The sequence below is a fragment of the Chelonia mydas genome, chromosome 24, assembly GCF_015237465.2.
Source record: "Chelonia mydas isolate rCheMyd1 chromosome 24, rCheMyd1.pri.v2, whole genome shotgun sequence".
NCBI lineage: Eukaryota > Metazoa > Chordata > Testudines > Cheloniidae > Chelonia > Chelonia mydas.
The window spans coordinates 17,570,994-17,587,667 of record NC_051264.2 but is presented as its reverse complement, the minus strand read 5'-3'; positions in this window follow the sequence as shown (position 1 = coordinate 17,587,667).

The following is a 16,674-nucleotide window of genomic DNA, read 5'->3' as shown; positions in this document are numbered from 1 at the left end:
CAAGTAGGCCAGCCCCATAGGCCACACCACGCCGCAATTCCCACCTCGGGCGCCGCCCTGCAGCCGGGGCCGCGCCCAGCCCACTTGGCAGGGGGCTCTTCCGTACGCAGCTGCCGACCGACCGGCGGCTGGGGGCAGAGGGGCCAGAGCCGAGCCCTGCTGGGGTCGTATTTCCTGCTGGAGGCGTGGAGGAGAAATAAAGATCGGTTCTCTTTCAACAGTGATTTAATGCTGCTAAATCCCCTGGGCTCGGCTGCACGGGTCGGACCAGCTGAGCACGGAGCTCTCTCCTGGCCCGAGAACCCAGGAATTCTGTCTGGGGTCAGTGGGGCCAGACCCCCAGCTGGGGTCCATGGGCTGTCGCTCCATTGGAATGATGCTGGTTTCCACGAGCTCAGGGTCTGGACACAGAAGGGATTTGTCTGCAGGTTGCTCTGTGCTGGTTGCCGGCACCAGGGGGTAGGAAGCACAGTCTAGTGGTGCGAGCACCAGCCTGGCAGTCAGGGGAGCCGCGATGAATTCCCTCTGTGGCCTTGGGCAGGTCCCGTCGTCTGCCCGTGCCTCAGTTTCCTCATCTCTGGAAGGGGGCGACTAGCCCTGGCCTGCCTCCTGATCAATCCAACCAGAGTCTGCGGCGCTCTGGTGATTCCTAGACCCCCTGCCCAGAAGAGACTGGTATGGCCGTCGCGCCCGACCGCCCAAGGGACACAGGACGTCCCTGGACTAATTCCTGCTTCTCCACAGCAGATCTGTGAGGAAACCCTGACTTAACACTTGCCCATGACGGAGAATCCACCCCGGCCCAGGGCTGCAGGAGGCTGGTAAAAGCCGGCTGGCCTGGCCCCAGGGCTGAGGGTGCCCACAGACAAGTGCTGGGGGGAACAGCGCCCCCTGCTGCCAGCACGCCCACTGCAACACGGCCGCGGGTCTCCCAGGTAGGTCCCAGCTCTGCAACACCACAGCCAGCCACCGATGGGCCCTGGGGGGCAGGGAACAGCCACAGCGCCGGGCCAGATCGATGAGCCTGGATCTAACCACCCCAGCCCTCCTGGCCAGTCTCCCTGCGCTGGGTATTTGGGGAGAAGGGAGAGCCCCCACCCCGCTCCCTGCAGCACGGGGCCCCCCCGTGCCATGCCAGGGCATCGGGGCCAGCCCTGACTGCCAGGGGAGAGCCCCCACCCCGCTCCCTGCAGCACGGGGCCCCCCAGCCCCACGCCGGGGCATCGGGGCCAGCCCGGCTCTGTCCATTGCATGGGAGCCAAGCGCTTCCGTTGGCCAGGGTCACGAGGCCGGACTCGCCGCACACACCGGGGGAGGCCGCAGAGCGGGGGCTGCCAGGGGGCTGGGGAAGCTGCCGGTTTGTGCCTGAAAGCGGGAGACTGCACAAGTGGCAGCTGCACTGAGCCCCATGTGGGGGCAGGGTGCAGCCTCGGAGCTAAGAATGGAACCCAGGAGTCCTGGCTCCCAGCCCTGCCTGCTCTAACCACTAGTCCCCACGCCCCTCCCAGAGCTGGGGAGAGAACCCAGGAGTCCGGGCTCCCAGCCCCGCCTGCTCTAACCACTAGTCCCCACGCCCCTCCCAGAGCTGGGGAGAGAACCCAGGAGTCCTGCTGTAAACCCAGCACCTCTGCAAACCTTAAAGGGGATGCTCATTTATCCAGGTTATTTCCAATAAAGGAAGTGGGGGTGGGGAGGCAGTGGTAGCAGACTTTGGGGGCACTCGTGGTTTTCAGGGGGTCAATGGGCCCGATGGTCCTGCCTGGCTGGGGAGTCGGTGAATCCACGACAAACCGGCCTGTGAGTCAGAGGCCGGCGGCTGCTTGCGCCGCACGGTCCCTGTTCCCCTCCAGCTCACACCTCGGCTGCCCCACGTCAATGACCCGGCGTGGAACCAGCTTCGGCTGGCGGGGGACACAGGGTTCGGCTGGCGGGGGACCCTCGGTTCGGCTGGAGGGGGACACACGGTTCGACTGGCAGGGGACCCACGGTTCGGCTGGAGGGGGACACATGGTTCGGCTGGAGGTGGACCCACGGTTTGGCTGGCGGGGGACCCACGATTCGGCTGAAGGGGGACACAGGGTTCGGCTGGAGGGGGACACGGGGTTCGGCTGGCGGGGGACCCACGGTTCGTCTGGAGGGGGACCCAGCTGGCTCCCACCGGCCCGGGCCCCTGGCTTACGTTCCTGCTGCCTGTCCCAATGCGTTTTCCTGGTTCGCTCCCCCCCACCGTCCACCCGAGACGCTGCGGAACTGAGCCCCGATTCCTCCGGCTCTTTCTCCTGCTGCCAGCCCTGTCTCCACTCTCTCGTCCCTGTTTCGCAGCTTCCCCGGGCCCGGTGGCTGCGTTTCCCCTTCCCCTGCGGTTGTCCTCCGCCGAGCCGTCCAACTCCCCGTCCCAGCCCGTGCCAGGTTCCTGCTCAGCGCCCGGCACCGTCCTCCACCAAGTGGCCACCTGACGTTTCTCCTTTTCGCACGGCCCGGGCTTTCCCGACGGGGAGAATTCCTCGCCAGGAAATCCCCCGCTCCTAACTCCCTCCTCCACACACACTGTTCCTCTGGGGGGCCCAAACCCCTTGGGATGCTCCCACGACAGCTTGCCCGGCTCTAGCATCATGTCCCCGTTCGCCCCATTGGTCCTGCCAGGAGGCTGGGCCCCCTGTTAATGCTGATGGGGTGACAGCGGGGATGGGGCTGCCGGGGTCCCCCTCCTGGGCTCCGGCAGGGAGAGGAGGGGCCCGTGTGAACATGGCTGTCTGGAGGGGTCGTTTCTGGAAGACGATTTCCATTGCAGACGTCAAAGGGCAGAGCCCCCCTGGCCAGGTCAGAGCCAACCCCACCAACATCCCAGTGGCTCCCAGGAGAGAAACGGAAAAGGGGGGTTAGTTCACCCTGTAGCCTGACCCAGAGCTGGGTATTTATAATTGTAACCTGAGGATTAACAGGTTCTTGTCCCAAGATCAGGCCCAGTAAGATTATTGTAAAATTACCATATAATTTGGGAACCCTGATGTGCCCAGGTGCAACACTCACACATAGGAACTCTCTCTACGTATATAAATATATGATTTATTAATAATTTAGCAAAGTTATACACACACTTAAACGCAACGAGGCAGACAGAGATAACAGAGAAAATACATTTGGACGGCCATCCTTACACCCTGGACTGTTCACCATTATCTTTCTCATCACCGTCACCGTCCTCGTCTTCCCATCAGTCTGGCCCCCCACAAGGTCTACGTCTCTCCAGCCCATCTGCTGCCCCTGGGATGTTACTTTTATAGTCGGTCACGCTGACGCTGCCATGACCGATGCATATTCAACAGCGCTCCTGTTTGCATTTCCTCCCCGTAAGGGGTCCGTTTGCTACGGGTTCGTCAATGTCTGACATCACCCCATTAGCATCCACGTCTGTTTGCTGTCATGGCACTGTTGCGGTCGGAGGCTCTGTCCCAAACTTTCTGGATGCTGGCGTCAGCGATGTTCTGTGGGTGGCTGATGTCAGGATTTTGGATAAAATTCCCGCTCCTCCATACCACTTTCAGCTCCCTATAACTTATGAGATACTTAAGTCTACCTAGGCCAAAGGTTATAGGCCTCAAGCCTCTCACTCCCTACGAAAGGAAAATCGTACAGAGTGAAAGCCGGCAGGTTCCTGGCATTACTGCTCCATAGAATAAAGCAGGGTAACAAAGCAAGGAATGGGGTACAGGTAAGCTGCCCCCCTGGGCCACAACCCCCAATTGAAGCGAGGGATTCAGAACCCCAAAGGAAGGAGGTGGAGTCATAACCTGTGGGGGCGGTGACCCCCCCCAAAGGATGTGGGCAAGGGGAGAGATGGGGCCCGGATCCCCTCCTCTGAGGAGGGCAGCGATGGGGTCATGACCCCAAAAGGAGGGGGGGACTGTGACCCCAAAAGGGTGGAGGGAGGGGAAACGAGGCAATGACACCAGTGGGGGGAAGTGGGACTGTGCCCCACTGAGAAGGGAGGAGATGGGCCTGTGACCCCCAAGAGGCGAGCGGGGGAAGGAAGATGGGGTTTTGGCCCCCAGGGGCAGTGAAGGAGGGGGCCCAGGAAGGTAAGCAGTGGGGTCATGACTCCCAGAAGGGAGGGGGCCATGACCCCACGGGGGGGCAGGGAGGTGGGGAGACAGGTTCATGCCCGGCAGCCCCTCCCCCTGGGACTCAACACCCCCAGCCGCAGGAGAGGAATCAGAAGGGGAAGTGGGGACCTCATGGGTTGGGGGCCCTTGTGCAACGGCTCCCCCCCGCCCCGCTGGGCAGCCACAGCCCCACCCTGCTTCCCCCGGCCGACATGGCATGAGGAACACCCCCCAAACCCCACACTGCGCAGACTGGACGCCCGGAGCCGCTGGGTGACAGGACATGGGGCCTCTCCCCGTGAGCCGGAACCGGCCCGGCCCGGACAGCGCATGGATGGGTCTAATCCTGGCAGGTGTGGGGTGGGCTGCGGGTCGGGAGTGAGGGGCACCGGCAGAGCTGGGGAGGGGGGAGCCCAGGCCTGGGCTGGCAGGGGGCTGCGGGTCGGGCGTGAGGGGCAACGGCAGAGCTGGGGAGGGGGGAGCCCAGGGCTGGGCTGGCAGGGGGCTGCGGGTCGGGAATGAGGGGCACTGGCAGAGCTGGGGGGTGGACCCAGAGCTGGGCTGGCAGGGGGCTGCGGGTCGGGAGTGAGGGGCACTGGCAGAGCTGGGGGGCGGAGCCAGGGCTGGGCTGGCAGGGGGCTGCAGGTCAGGAGTGAGGGGCACTGGCAGAGCTGGGGGGGAGCCCAGAGCTGGGTTGGCAGGGGGCTGCGGGTGGGCGTGAGGGGCACCTGCAGAGCTGGGGAGGGGGGAGCCCAGGGCTGGGCTGGCAGGGGGCTGCGGGTGGGCGTGAGGGGCACCGGCAGAGCTGGGGAGGGGGAGCCCAGGGCTGGGCTGACAGGGGGCTGCGGGGCGGGAGTGAGGGGCACCGGCAGAGCTGGGGAGGGGGGAGCCCAGGGCTGGGCTGGCAGGGGGCTGGGGGTGGGCGTGAGGAGCACCGGCAGAGCTGGGGAGGGGGGAGCCCAGGCCTGGGCTGGCAGGGGGCTGCGGGTGGGCGTGAGGGGCACCGGCAGAGCTGGGGAGGGGGGAGCCCAGGCCTGGGCTGGCAGGGGCTGTGGGTCAGGAGTGAGGGGCACCGGTTAATATCACCCTCTCCCATCTCCCAACAGCCTCCGTCCTGAGCTCCTGCCTCCAGCCGGCACGAGCCTGGGACGGACTCACCATCGGGCGAGAGCCGGCGTCCCTTGAGGTGGGGGGGACATGACCCTGGTCGTGCTGGGCGTCCCCGAGACCCTCCTGGTCTGCAGCTGGTACCGAGGGGCAGAAGCCGGCAACGCCACAAACCGGATCCTCAGCTACGCCCCGTCCGCCACCCCCCAGAAGTTCTACGGACCGGCCCACACGGGGCGGGAGACGGTGGGGCCCGGCTGCTCCCTGCACATCACAGGGCTCAGGGGCACCAACGCCGGCAGCTACACCCTGGCTGTACAGGGTCCCGGGTACAACCAGGCCATCCCCCTGAGCGTCTCCTTCTCCGGTCAGTGTCACCCGCCGGCGGGCATGAGAGAGGCTGAGATGCAGCCACTTCTGGGGTGGGACGTGGGGGCTGGTTATACAGGGACCCCTCACCTGGCAGAGAGATGCAGCAACCTCTGGGGTGGGGCGTGGGGCTGGTTATTACAGGTTCCCTCTCTCTCCCCAGCCCGACCGTTCCCCGGGTGCCTGGCTGTCACCGTGTGTGTGCCGTTGGCAGTTCTGGTGTGTGTGGCCCTGCTGGTGACTTTTATCGTGTGTAAGAGACGTCGCGGCTCAGGTACAGCCGGGAGCTTCCCCGTGAGGGCAGCCAGGACTCCTGGGGTCTAGCTCTGGGAGGGGAGTGTGGTCTAGTGGTTAGAGCGGGGGTAACTGGGGGCAAGGACTCTTGGGTTTTCTCCCCAGCTCTGGGCGGGGCGGGGGGGGGGGGTCAGGTGGGTGAAAGCATGGGGGGGTTGGGGACCAGGACTCCTGGGTTCTATCCCCAGCACTGGGAACAGAGGCGGGGTCTGGTGGGTTAGAGCAGACCTGGGAGTCAGGACCCCAAACCCAGCATCTCTCACATCTCCCCAGGTGCCAGCAACCGGAGCGAACCCCCTGGGGAGAGAACAGGGATCGTTCCAAAGTAGGAGAACCTGCCCCTTGGGCAGGGCCAGCTGCGAGTGCCAGGAACTCAGCCTGCCTGAGCTCTGCTGGTGCCCCTCACTCCTGACCCACAGCCCCTGGCTACCCCGGGGCCAGGCTCCCCCCTCCCAGCTCTGCCGGTGCCCCTCACTCCTGACCCGTAGCTGTTTCGGAGAGGCGGGAAAAGCCACTTTTCACAAACAATAAATGTCCGGTGCAGATCTCTTTCGTGCCGTCTGAGGTTCATTGGGGTTTCCAACGGGAGGTCGGATGGTTTGGCCTTGTGCTGCTAACGTGCGGCTGGATTTCCTCTGCCCCGGGGAACCATTCAGCGCCTTTGCATCCCAGTTCCCCAGCCCAACGGTGAGGCTAATATCCTGTCACTGGGTCGTGGGGAGGCTAAACATTAAATAAACGGGGTTCTCATGGAGCAGGGGCCTAGTGGCCATAAACGACCCACCGATCGAGCGAGCTGCTGTGGCAACATAGGCTGTTCATTACAGGCCCCACCTTGCCCTGGGCTCTGGATTTGACTCCTAGCTCTTCAGAATTCAAAGCGTGAGCAGTTCCCGGCGGCGTTAAAGGGCTGGATCATGCTAGGAGCTGTGGCAGCGGCTGTGGACCAGCCGGTCATGGGAGACGCTTCGCACACTAAATAGAATCCAAAGATACCCTTGGATTGGCTTTCTTAACCCCAAACTCATTGATAACCTAATAAAGTCCAGATCACACCTTCTCCTGAGACCTAGCTGCTCCTAGAGTTCCTCTTTCCACATTGCTCAGCCCACACCCTGGGTCCTCTCTTACATCCAATCCGCAGATTAGCAGCCTTAGTCAAAGGGTACTGTGGGTAAATACTAGGAGGCTGTTACACATGGGGCACTACCTACGCAAAAGGGGAGAATGGAGCAGGCAAGCCTGTGGGAAGCGCATGTAGGGGCAGAGGATGCTGAATGCTCCGAGGTCAGACCCAGGAAGGTGGGAGCCGGGTGAGCTGTGTGTCCTGAAGACAGGCTGCTCCCAGAAAGGCGACTTCCCCCTTCGAGATCGAACTGAGCAGGGTCACTTTAGCCTGTGACTTGGGGAAGTTCAAAGCCACCAACGTTCCCATGGATGCCCCAGCATCTCTCCCATTCCTTGGTAGGAGTTACACCAGGCCCTTCCAGTTTCACGCCCTCCCTTAGGTCGGGGGTGGTCGATAGCACTCGCATGCCTCATGTGGGAAGGTTTATGCGGCCCGTGCCCTTTGGCCACCCCAAAACCCCAGGGGGTCAAACTGGGATTGGGTCTTCCCCCCAACAAGCTGGCCAAACACAGCCACTTGGTTATCGGACTGTTTAACTTCCTTAACAGCTTTCACTTCATCTGAGACCTTCTCAAAGCTATCCACACTGGATCCTTCAACAGGAAAGTCAGTGGATCCATTCACAACAGAAAATTTCTGGCTGTTAGGAACTGAAACTTTCTTGATTAAATCACTTTCACACCCTTCAGTTGCAGTAAACTGCTTGCAAAGACTCCATGAGGATTCCTTTCCCTAGGGCTTTTCTGTGCAACAATTCACCCCTCCCAGAAATTCTGCTCTTACCCTCTTTACCTAGGGCTTGCTCTAGAGGAACACTTTCCTGAGCAACAACAGACTCTTTCTGGGTCTCCCTTACATCCAGAATTACCTCTGGCCCATCTGGCGGATTCCTCCACAATCCCCTTTCAGGCAAACTTACAGACTTCCTAGATAAAAGGTCAGAAGCATTCTCCTTCCCTTTGCCACACACGAGTTCAGGAATCTTTTCCTTCTTGCTACAGGTTTCCACACCCTCAGTAGGTAACACAATCACACACCTTCATGCTCTCCTTGTGCCCTGGCTAGGATCTCACCCTGATTAGTCAGAGTTGCTCCACCCTTTCCCAACAACACACTAGCAACAGGCAAAATACAAGCACCAGAATTGTCTGGTCTCTGGGATTTTACATAGACACTAACTGGATGCGACCTAGTTACAGGGCCATTCTCCCGAGCAGACCCAAACTTAGGACCCTTCCCTTCCTGGGCTTTAGCTGAATCCAGAACGAACTCTGAGACAACTGCACGACCCTCAACCATCACAGGCTGAAAGGCCCCTTCTGTCTGCTCCACAGACAACGAAGAGCCGGACACACTTTCTCCTTTCCCAGACACACAGCTTGGGATCTCATTCCCCTTGTCCCACCACACAAGGCTGGTCACAGACAACTGCTTGGAGACCAGGGTAGCTCCCTCCATAGGCAAGTCAACACCCCTGACAGACACAGGCACGTTTCCTTCACTGTCCCAATTCTCCACCCAGCTAACAGGTAAGGGCCAGGGACACTCATCTTCCACTCTCCTCGCCTTCCCACCCTGCTGACTAGACACAGCCATCAGCTCACAAGGCTGCCTAGGCTCATCCAAACTTTCCTTACCAAGCACCCTGCCACTCCCCACAGATCCCCTGCCCTGCCTGTGTCTCCCCCCACTCAGCTGGGGTCTCAGCTCCCCCTGTGCTCAGCGCTGCCCTTGCTGTCCCAGTGGGGGCAGGCAGCGAACTCACTACTTTCCTCACTGCATCAGAGCCAGCGGGAGCCCCCGCTCCACCGATTGGTTCCCTGGATTCAAATTCAAACCCTCGGCAGTTACCGGAGCATGGCCTGGATCCTGTCCCGAAGAGACACAGTCACCCGACAACAGGGTCTCGCAGCCGATATCTTGGAGCACGCCAACGACCAGCCAGCCCCACCCCTCCTGGGTCTGCAGAGGGATCTGGGCCATAGGCAGGGTGAGGGGCTTCGTCCCTGGGACCCTCACCCAGCTCACCCAGCCCCTCAGCCTCTGGGGCTGCACCACCCAGGGCCTGACAACAGTTCTCTCTGTCCCAGGGTCTCGCCACCCCAGGAATGTCTCCCCATTGACCGTCACCTTCCGCTCCCACTGGGGGTCCGAGGGGCCTGGCCCCAGGAAACTCCACACAGACAGATAGGTTGGGGTCAGGAGTGGGAGCGTGTCCACCTCCCCACCCATCTGGCTGATGGAGTCTGTGGCCTTGGGACCGGCAAGGGAGCTAGACACCGGGGCTTTTCCGCAGGGTCCCCCTGGTTCAAATCTCCAGCCTGCTCAAAGGCAGTGAGGTGGCATCCACATCCCCCCCTCCTTAACCAGGGGCAGCAATTTAGTCTCGAGGTTCCCTGCGGAACTGGCCCCCCCGGGGTCTATCCCCACTCACCCCGGGGAGGTCCCCTAGGCCTCTCCGCTCCCCCACCGCCAGTTCATGCTGCTGCTGCTTCTGCAGCTCTTTCTCGGGCTCTCGCTGTCTCTCACAGTCCTCTTGCTCTCTCGGACTCAGCTCCAATCCCGTCCGTCTCCGATCCCCCGATGGGGAACACGATCGTGAAGACCCCCGTCTGGTCGGGGACAGGAGTCTTGGGGATGCCTCGCTCCCACTCCAGCTGCTCCCAGATCCTGCTATAGCCCCAGTTGGGGTCAGGAATCTGTTCCTGAGAGCCGTCATCCTCCTCCAGCTGCACGATTAACTGTGCCTTGATGAACTTTCCAATGCGCAACCCTCGCTTTCTGCACAGGGTTACAATGTCCTTCTCAAGGAGACGGTGACAGACCATCACTCCGCTCTTCCCAAGTGGCTGTGGACTCACAGGCCTGTGTGCTCGCAGCTCCCCATGGTCTCCAGGGAGAACCCCTCGTGTGCCAGCCCTTCTCGAGGTCACCACCTCTTTGCCAGGTCGAGCTGCAGACTCCTCCGCCCCGAGACCGCTCGCTGCAATCCCCCGGGGGACCCTGTTACTGCAAAAGTCCTTCTCTCTGGTCACACACTCCCAGGGGTTAACCGCCCCCTGAAACCGTCTCTCTCTGAATCTTCAGCACGCCTGGTCCTCGTCAATCCCCCTTCGTTTTACTGCTCCCCAGTCACTTACTGCAGCAAGCGCCATCCGCGGGGTGCAGTAGATCCCACTTCTGCCACCAGTTGTCACGGTGTCCCTGGGCGATGCTCTGGAACTGCTCCCCATGAAGCCAGGCAGGACTCTGGGGAAGTCTCCTCTCTGGGAGCAGCCTGTCTGCAGGACACACAGCTCCCCCGGCTTCCACCTTCCTGGGTCTGACCTCGGAGCATTCAGCCTCCCCTGCCCCTCTGTGCGCTTCCTACAGCGAGTCCGCCCAGGCGGGGTCCTGGGGAAGCCAGAGGGTCCTGCCCCCCAACTCCACAGTCAGACGTGACTCTCAGCCAGCCAGTAAAACAGAAGGTTTATTAGACGACAGGAACATGGTCTAAAACAGAGCTTGCAGGTGCAGAGAACCGGACCCCCTCAGCTGGGTCCATTTTGGAGGCAGTGAGCCAGACAACCACGTCTGCACTTCACTCCATGTCCCAGCCAGCCCCAAACTGAAACTCCCTTCAGCCCCTCCTCCTCTGGGCTTTGTCCCTTTCCCGGGCCAGGAGGTCACCGGATTCCTCTGTTCTCCAACCCTTTAGCTCTCACCTTGCAGGGGGAAGGGCCCAGGCCATCAGTTGCCAGGAAACAGGGTGTCGGCCATTGTCTGTGTCCAGACCCCTGCACACCCCTGCCCTCTAGGGCTCTGCAATGATCATACACCCTTACCCCACCCCCTAGAGACTTAAGAACTGCCTAGGGGAAACTGAGGCACCCCCACACTATTCAGAGGAAACATTAAGAACAGTCCCGCTTCATCACACCGCAGCCTTTGGGAAAGCACCAGGAATGTAATCCAGGGCTGGGAGCCATTGTTAGTGGACACAGCAGCTTTAAAGCAACAGGAGTCATCTTTGGCATCACAACATTTGCTGGAAAAACCAAATGGCCCGAGGGAGCATCATGGGCGGCCTGTGAGAAGCAGGTCGCCTCCAACGGTTGGATTAGGAGCAGGTTTACTGGAGAGACTCGAAGGCAGAGAGGAAGATGTGGCCAGCACTAAAACTGCCGGATTCTGACTGTTTGAGTGGGACTGGAGGAAGAATTGAGAAATTTCAGCGGGGAGTTAAATAAAATACAGACCGCGGTGTCGTAACAGGGAACATGGGTTTCATTAGCAGCTTATCCTCACTAGGATTGAGAAGCCCCCTTTCCAATGCACCAAACACACCATCTGTGGGTGGGTGGAAACATTTATTCCCCCAGCCAAACTCTGGGTCCCCCCCATATACAAACCTGTAGGTTGAGCTGTGGGTCTACTCTGTGTCACTTGGCCTGGGGCATTGAAAGACTTAATAAGTGGATGCACCTGACCGGTTGGCTTGTACACAGCCCCCCCTTTGCTAAAACAAAGGGTTGTGGAAAAGCCTTTGAGCGTGTTGAGTTTGTCTGGGCTAAGCAGGCAAAGCAAACCGGTTACACGCGGCTTCCAAGAAACCAGGGTGGAACGAGGTTTTTAACCTAGGAACAAACAGTTGGGTTTGATTCTCTTTTTCTCCTGCTTATTCACCGGTTGGTGGTTTCCTGTGATGACAGGTGAAGCCATTGTGGGTTGAATGAATGGGTGTGTTTTCTTTTTTTAAATAAGTGGTCAAATGTCGTGTTTGACACTACGGACGGTCACGCTGCTAAAGGCAAAGGCGGCTCTTACCAACTAACATCCTGGGTTAAGAAAACGCAGGCTTGACTCGAGGCTGCTCCCGCACGGGCTGCGAAAGGAGGCTCAAGCCACCCGGACCGAAGGCTGTTGCAGCACGAAATGTCTTGGGGAGTTTGCTTTGTGTTTGCCACGCGTGGCTGGTTGTACGTTGGAGACAGCGCAGGGCTAGCGTCGCAGGTCCGAGCTCTGGGCCAAGCGAAATTGCCACAGGGCTCAGCCATGTTGCTGGTGAACCAGATGGGGACAGACCGCTGTGAAGAACAAGGCCCGGGGGGGGTTTGACCCCCGTCGCAATTGGCTTGTGAATGCCAAAGCACCGCTACAAAGAAGTCTTGTCAAAAGAGTAGGAAAATGCTCGGGGAAAATTGCCTCGGGGCTAAATATTACGCAAACGGTGCGTGTTTAACCTCCTGTGCATGGAGCTTTCGTGGACGGTGAGAATGCACCACTGCAAATAAATACGCAAGCAGCCAGCAGCCAGGATGGTCCAACTTCCCATTTTGGGCACATGGCGAGAAGAAACGATGAGGGGTGATGGGGCTGCGGTGACCTGGGATGCCACTAGGGAGATCCAGGGCCCAAGTGACGGAGAGGGATGGAGCCTCAGGGGACAGAACTGGGCTCTGCCAGTGCCCCTCACTCCTGACCCGCAGCCCCTGCTAGCCCAGCCCTGAGCTCCCCCAGCCCCGCCGGTGCCCCTCACTCCCGACCCGCAGCCCCCTGCCAGCCCAGCCCTGCCCCCCCCAGCCCTGCCGGTGCCCCTCACTCCCGACCTGCAGCCCCCACCAGCCCAGCCCTGGGCTCCCCCCCACTCCCGGGTCTACTGGTGCCAGAGCGGCTGGGCTGGGCCACGAGGACGCCGGGGCAGGGAAGCCGGGGAGTGAGGACGCGCTGCTCACAGGGACACACGTGTGTGTGTGTGGGGGGGGCGATGTCAGGAAAGGGTAGCAGCGCAGACAGACAGATACATGGAGCAAGGCTCAGCCCCTCCAGCAGGGGGCAGCACACACACACACACACACACACACACACACACACACACAGAGCAGTTGTCATCCGCTCCAGCAGGGGGCAGCAGGGACACCCCCACCCACATCCCCCCCCCCCCCCCCCCCACACACACAGCAGGGCCCATCCACTCCAGCAGGGGGCAGCAGGGAAACCCACACACACACACACACACACAGTGACACTCAGGCTGTGAGCCTCACGAGGCTGTACAACTTGAAACACAGATTCTCTTGCTCAAACTCACCCGCCATGTGTGCAGCCCCCCCGCCCCCCCCAGTAGAATGCACCCCCCCCCGACCCCACCTCAGCCTGCAGCTTCCCCATCGCCCCCCAGACCCACCGGTGGCGTGCACAGGGGGTGATTCCTGAAGCGTGACCACGCCAGTCCCCAGACCAGCCATGCAACGTGCAGGAAACGCACCTCGAGGAAGCGGTTTGCTGCGTCACGTCGGGTGTGTGCTGTGCCCTGCACCCCCGCCCAGTGCCTGACTCAGAGCGACTCAGCCAAACAGCAGCGCCCGGGGGGGGGAGAAATCCAGAGTCGAACCAAGGGGGGTTGTTAGACCCCAGAGAACTGGACGAAGTTTCCTCCCGGAGCAGGACCACGTGCTCCGGAGAAGCCGAGCGGAAGCAGGCCCCAGAGGGGATCCCACCCTCTGGAACCAGCGTCGCTAGCGAAAATTTACACCGACTGAAAACCAAACCACGTTTGTCCGACCGGAAGGATGGTGACCGCATAGGTGCCGACTCCGTGGGTGCTCCGGGGCTGGAAAAAGAGTGGGCGCTCAGTACCCAGCGGCAGCCCCGCTGATCGGCTTCTTCCCCTCCTCCCAGCGTCTCCCGCCCACCAAGATCGCCCGTTCAGTGGCCTGCAGGAGGCGCTGGCGGAGGGGGCGGAGCAAGGGTGGGAAGGGGTGGGGCGGGGTGGGAAGAGGCAGGGTGGGGCCTTGGGGGAAGGGGTGGAGTGGTGGCGGGGCCTGGGCTGGAGGGGCGTCTAGCACCCTCCAGGAAACTAGAACGTCGGCACCTGTGGGTGACGGAAAGCCGTCATGGTGATTTTGTCTGCAGCGTAGCTGCAGCCGCGGTGATCCCCAGATGTTAGCGAGATGAGGTGGGGGAAGGAATAGCTTTGATTGGACCAGCTCTCTCGCCAACAGAAGTCGGGCCGATAAGACGTGATGTTGGGCAGAATTTTAGGGGGGAATTTTGCAGGAAATGTCCACTGGAAAAGACTGGCCCGAGCCTCCAATTTTCATCGATGCTATGGCCAGGGGAGACAGCTGCACTCACCTGACCTGACCTGCCTAACACGGGCCGTCGGATTTCCCTGAAATAATTTCCATGTGGACAAGAGCAGATCTTCTAGAGAAACAGCCACTCTTGCTTTTAAAATCTCCAGGGATGGAGAATCCACCAGGGGGGTTGGCCAGCTGTTCCACTGCTTAATTACTCTCACTGTTAAAAATTTGTGCCTTAATTCTCATCTGGATTTGTCCGGCTTCAATTTGCAGCCATTGGATTGCGTTAGACCTTTGCTGGATTGAAGAGCCCACGATCAAATTTCTTTCCCCCGTTTAAAACTGTGATCAAGTCACCCCTTCACCTTCTCTTTGTTACACGAAATGCATTGAACTCCTGAAGTCTCTCACGCTAAGGCAGGTTTTCCAACCCTTTAATCATTCTCGTGGCTCTTCTCTGACCCCTCCTCTATTTATCAACAGCCAGAATGGGACACTGAATTCTCAGTTTTGAACTGTTCTTCGTGGTCACAAGAGCTAGAAACTAATATTTTTTTATTTGACAAATGTGAAGAAAGAAAATCATCCAACACTGAAAGAATTGGCCGTGCCTGAATGGTGAAATCTTTTACCAGACTGTTTTCCTGTTTTTTTGACTATTGTAAATGAAATGATCCATAAAGCTACACCCCACTGGGCGTTGGCTTCTGGTCTGTTGTCACTGCTGTAGCTTCCCTTAGTGTCACTGTGAGGTGCATGGTATTTTTAATAAACCACATCCTGCTGCTTCCCACTTTCTGTATGAATCAGTCAATGTAAAGAACAGATGTGCTAGGCAGGGAGCTGGAGAGTGCATATATTCCATGGGCTAATATACCACTTCCCTGAAACCACAACAGCTCTGTGTGAAGCGATTTTCCTCTAGTCTGTGCATAAACCTAGAGCTGGTTTATGGTCATTCATAGCTCCCCCACAGCGCCAAACACTTCCCACTTAGGTTGGTGGGAGGAGTGGGATCCCCGGTCTTCCCCCAGATATCCGGTCTCGTGCCTCTCTCTGGCTTACAGTGGAATCTTGCAATTCTCCGACTCTTAGACCAAGTGTGGGCGCCCCACCCCTGTGTCCCAACCATTTATTCCTGGCCTGGTCCAACTAGGCACCTCTTTAGAGCTGGCGGGAATGTTCTTCTGCTGGAAAACACCATTTCAGCGACACCGAAATTCCCCATGGGACTGTGTCGATTTTGATGAAATTTCATTTGGGGGGGAAGCTGGAAAGCAAATGCACTATGGTCGCAGCTTCGACTTTTTTGGGAGGGAACGTTTTGATTTTTCATTTCTTTGTCAAGCATTTGGATCTGTTTTGTTTTAAAATTGTGTAAAAACCATTTTAAAACATCAAAATCGAAACCAAATGCTTTGATTGACCCACAACGAATGTTTTTTCCCCCCAAATACCCATCTAGCAGGAAGCGTTGACATTAATGATTTGCATTCAGATTTGTAAAGAAATACAAACATCACAATTTCCCCACAAATTGGCAATTCCCGTTCCCGCACAGCCCTGCGTCTCTCTCTTCCAGGAAGCTGTGATCACTGCTATCCCGTAACGAGCCTTCTTAAAACAAGGAGGTTTATTAGCAAATAGAACAAAGCAGCAGAGAAACCGATTTCCAAACAACAAACAGCCAACACGGATGCTTCCATGCATCTGAAATAAACTTCGCTCCAAACTAAGGGTTTGTCTACGTGGACACGAATACCTGCTTTGCAATGGGAGGAGATCAAAGTGCAGGAGGAAACTTTTAGTGCGCGTTAGCAAGGTCCATGCGACAGCTAGTGTACTAAATGCACCTAAGCTAGACGGGCTTCCCAGCCGAGTCACGGGACAAGAACACACCCAACTCCCCGTCCCTTGACAAACTCAAGAGCTCTTGGTCTCAATTTCTTTTCCGGGGCGTGCGTGTTCCAACCTGTGCGTTTTTGTCAGGGAAACTCCATTTATTAAAGCCCCCCCTGCCTGCGTCTGGGCCCAGTTTCCACCCTGCTCACTAGCTTTTGTTACAGGCCCAAGGTGTGACGTCTTCCATTTGCCCAGTCTTGGCACAACGAGTGCTTTGATCTTGGTCAAGGTGTCTGTCCCGCCTGGCACAAGACGGGCCCCTAAATCGGTCAGGGTCTGTGCAGCTCCCGGCGTGATGGGGGTCCCAGGGACGATCTTTCCTCTAGACTCTCCAGTTTGTCCCCATCTTTCCTACAGCACAGTGCCCAGAGTGGACCCAGGTCTCCAGCTTGAGCCTCTCCAGTGCCGAGCAGAGCAGGACAGTGACCTCCCATGCCTGACCGACGACACTCCTGTGAATGCACCCCAGGACGCTACTGCAGTTTGGCTTTGTGACTCAGGTTCAATTTGTGACCCTCTTTGGCCCCCAGACTCTTCCCAGCTGTACAGTGATTCCCCAGTTTGTAGCTGTGCCCTGGGTTCTCCCTTTCTAAGTGACGTTCTTCGCTCTTCTCTCAACGGAATTTCCTCCTGTTGATTTCAGACCAATTCTCCGACTTGTCCAGGCCGTTTCGAACCCTCAGCCTGCCCTCCAAAGGGCTTGCAA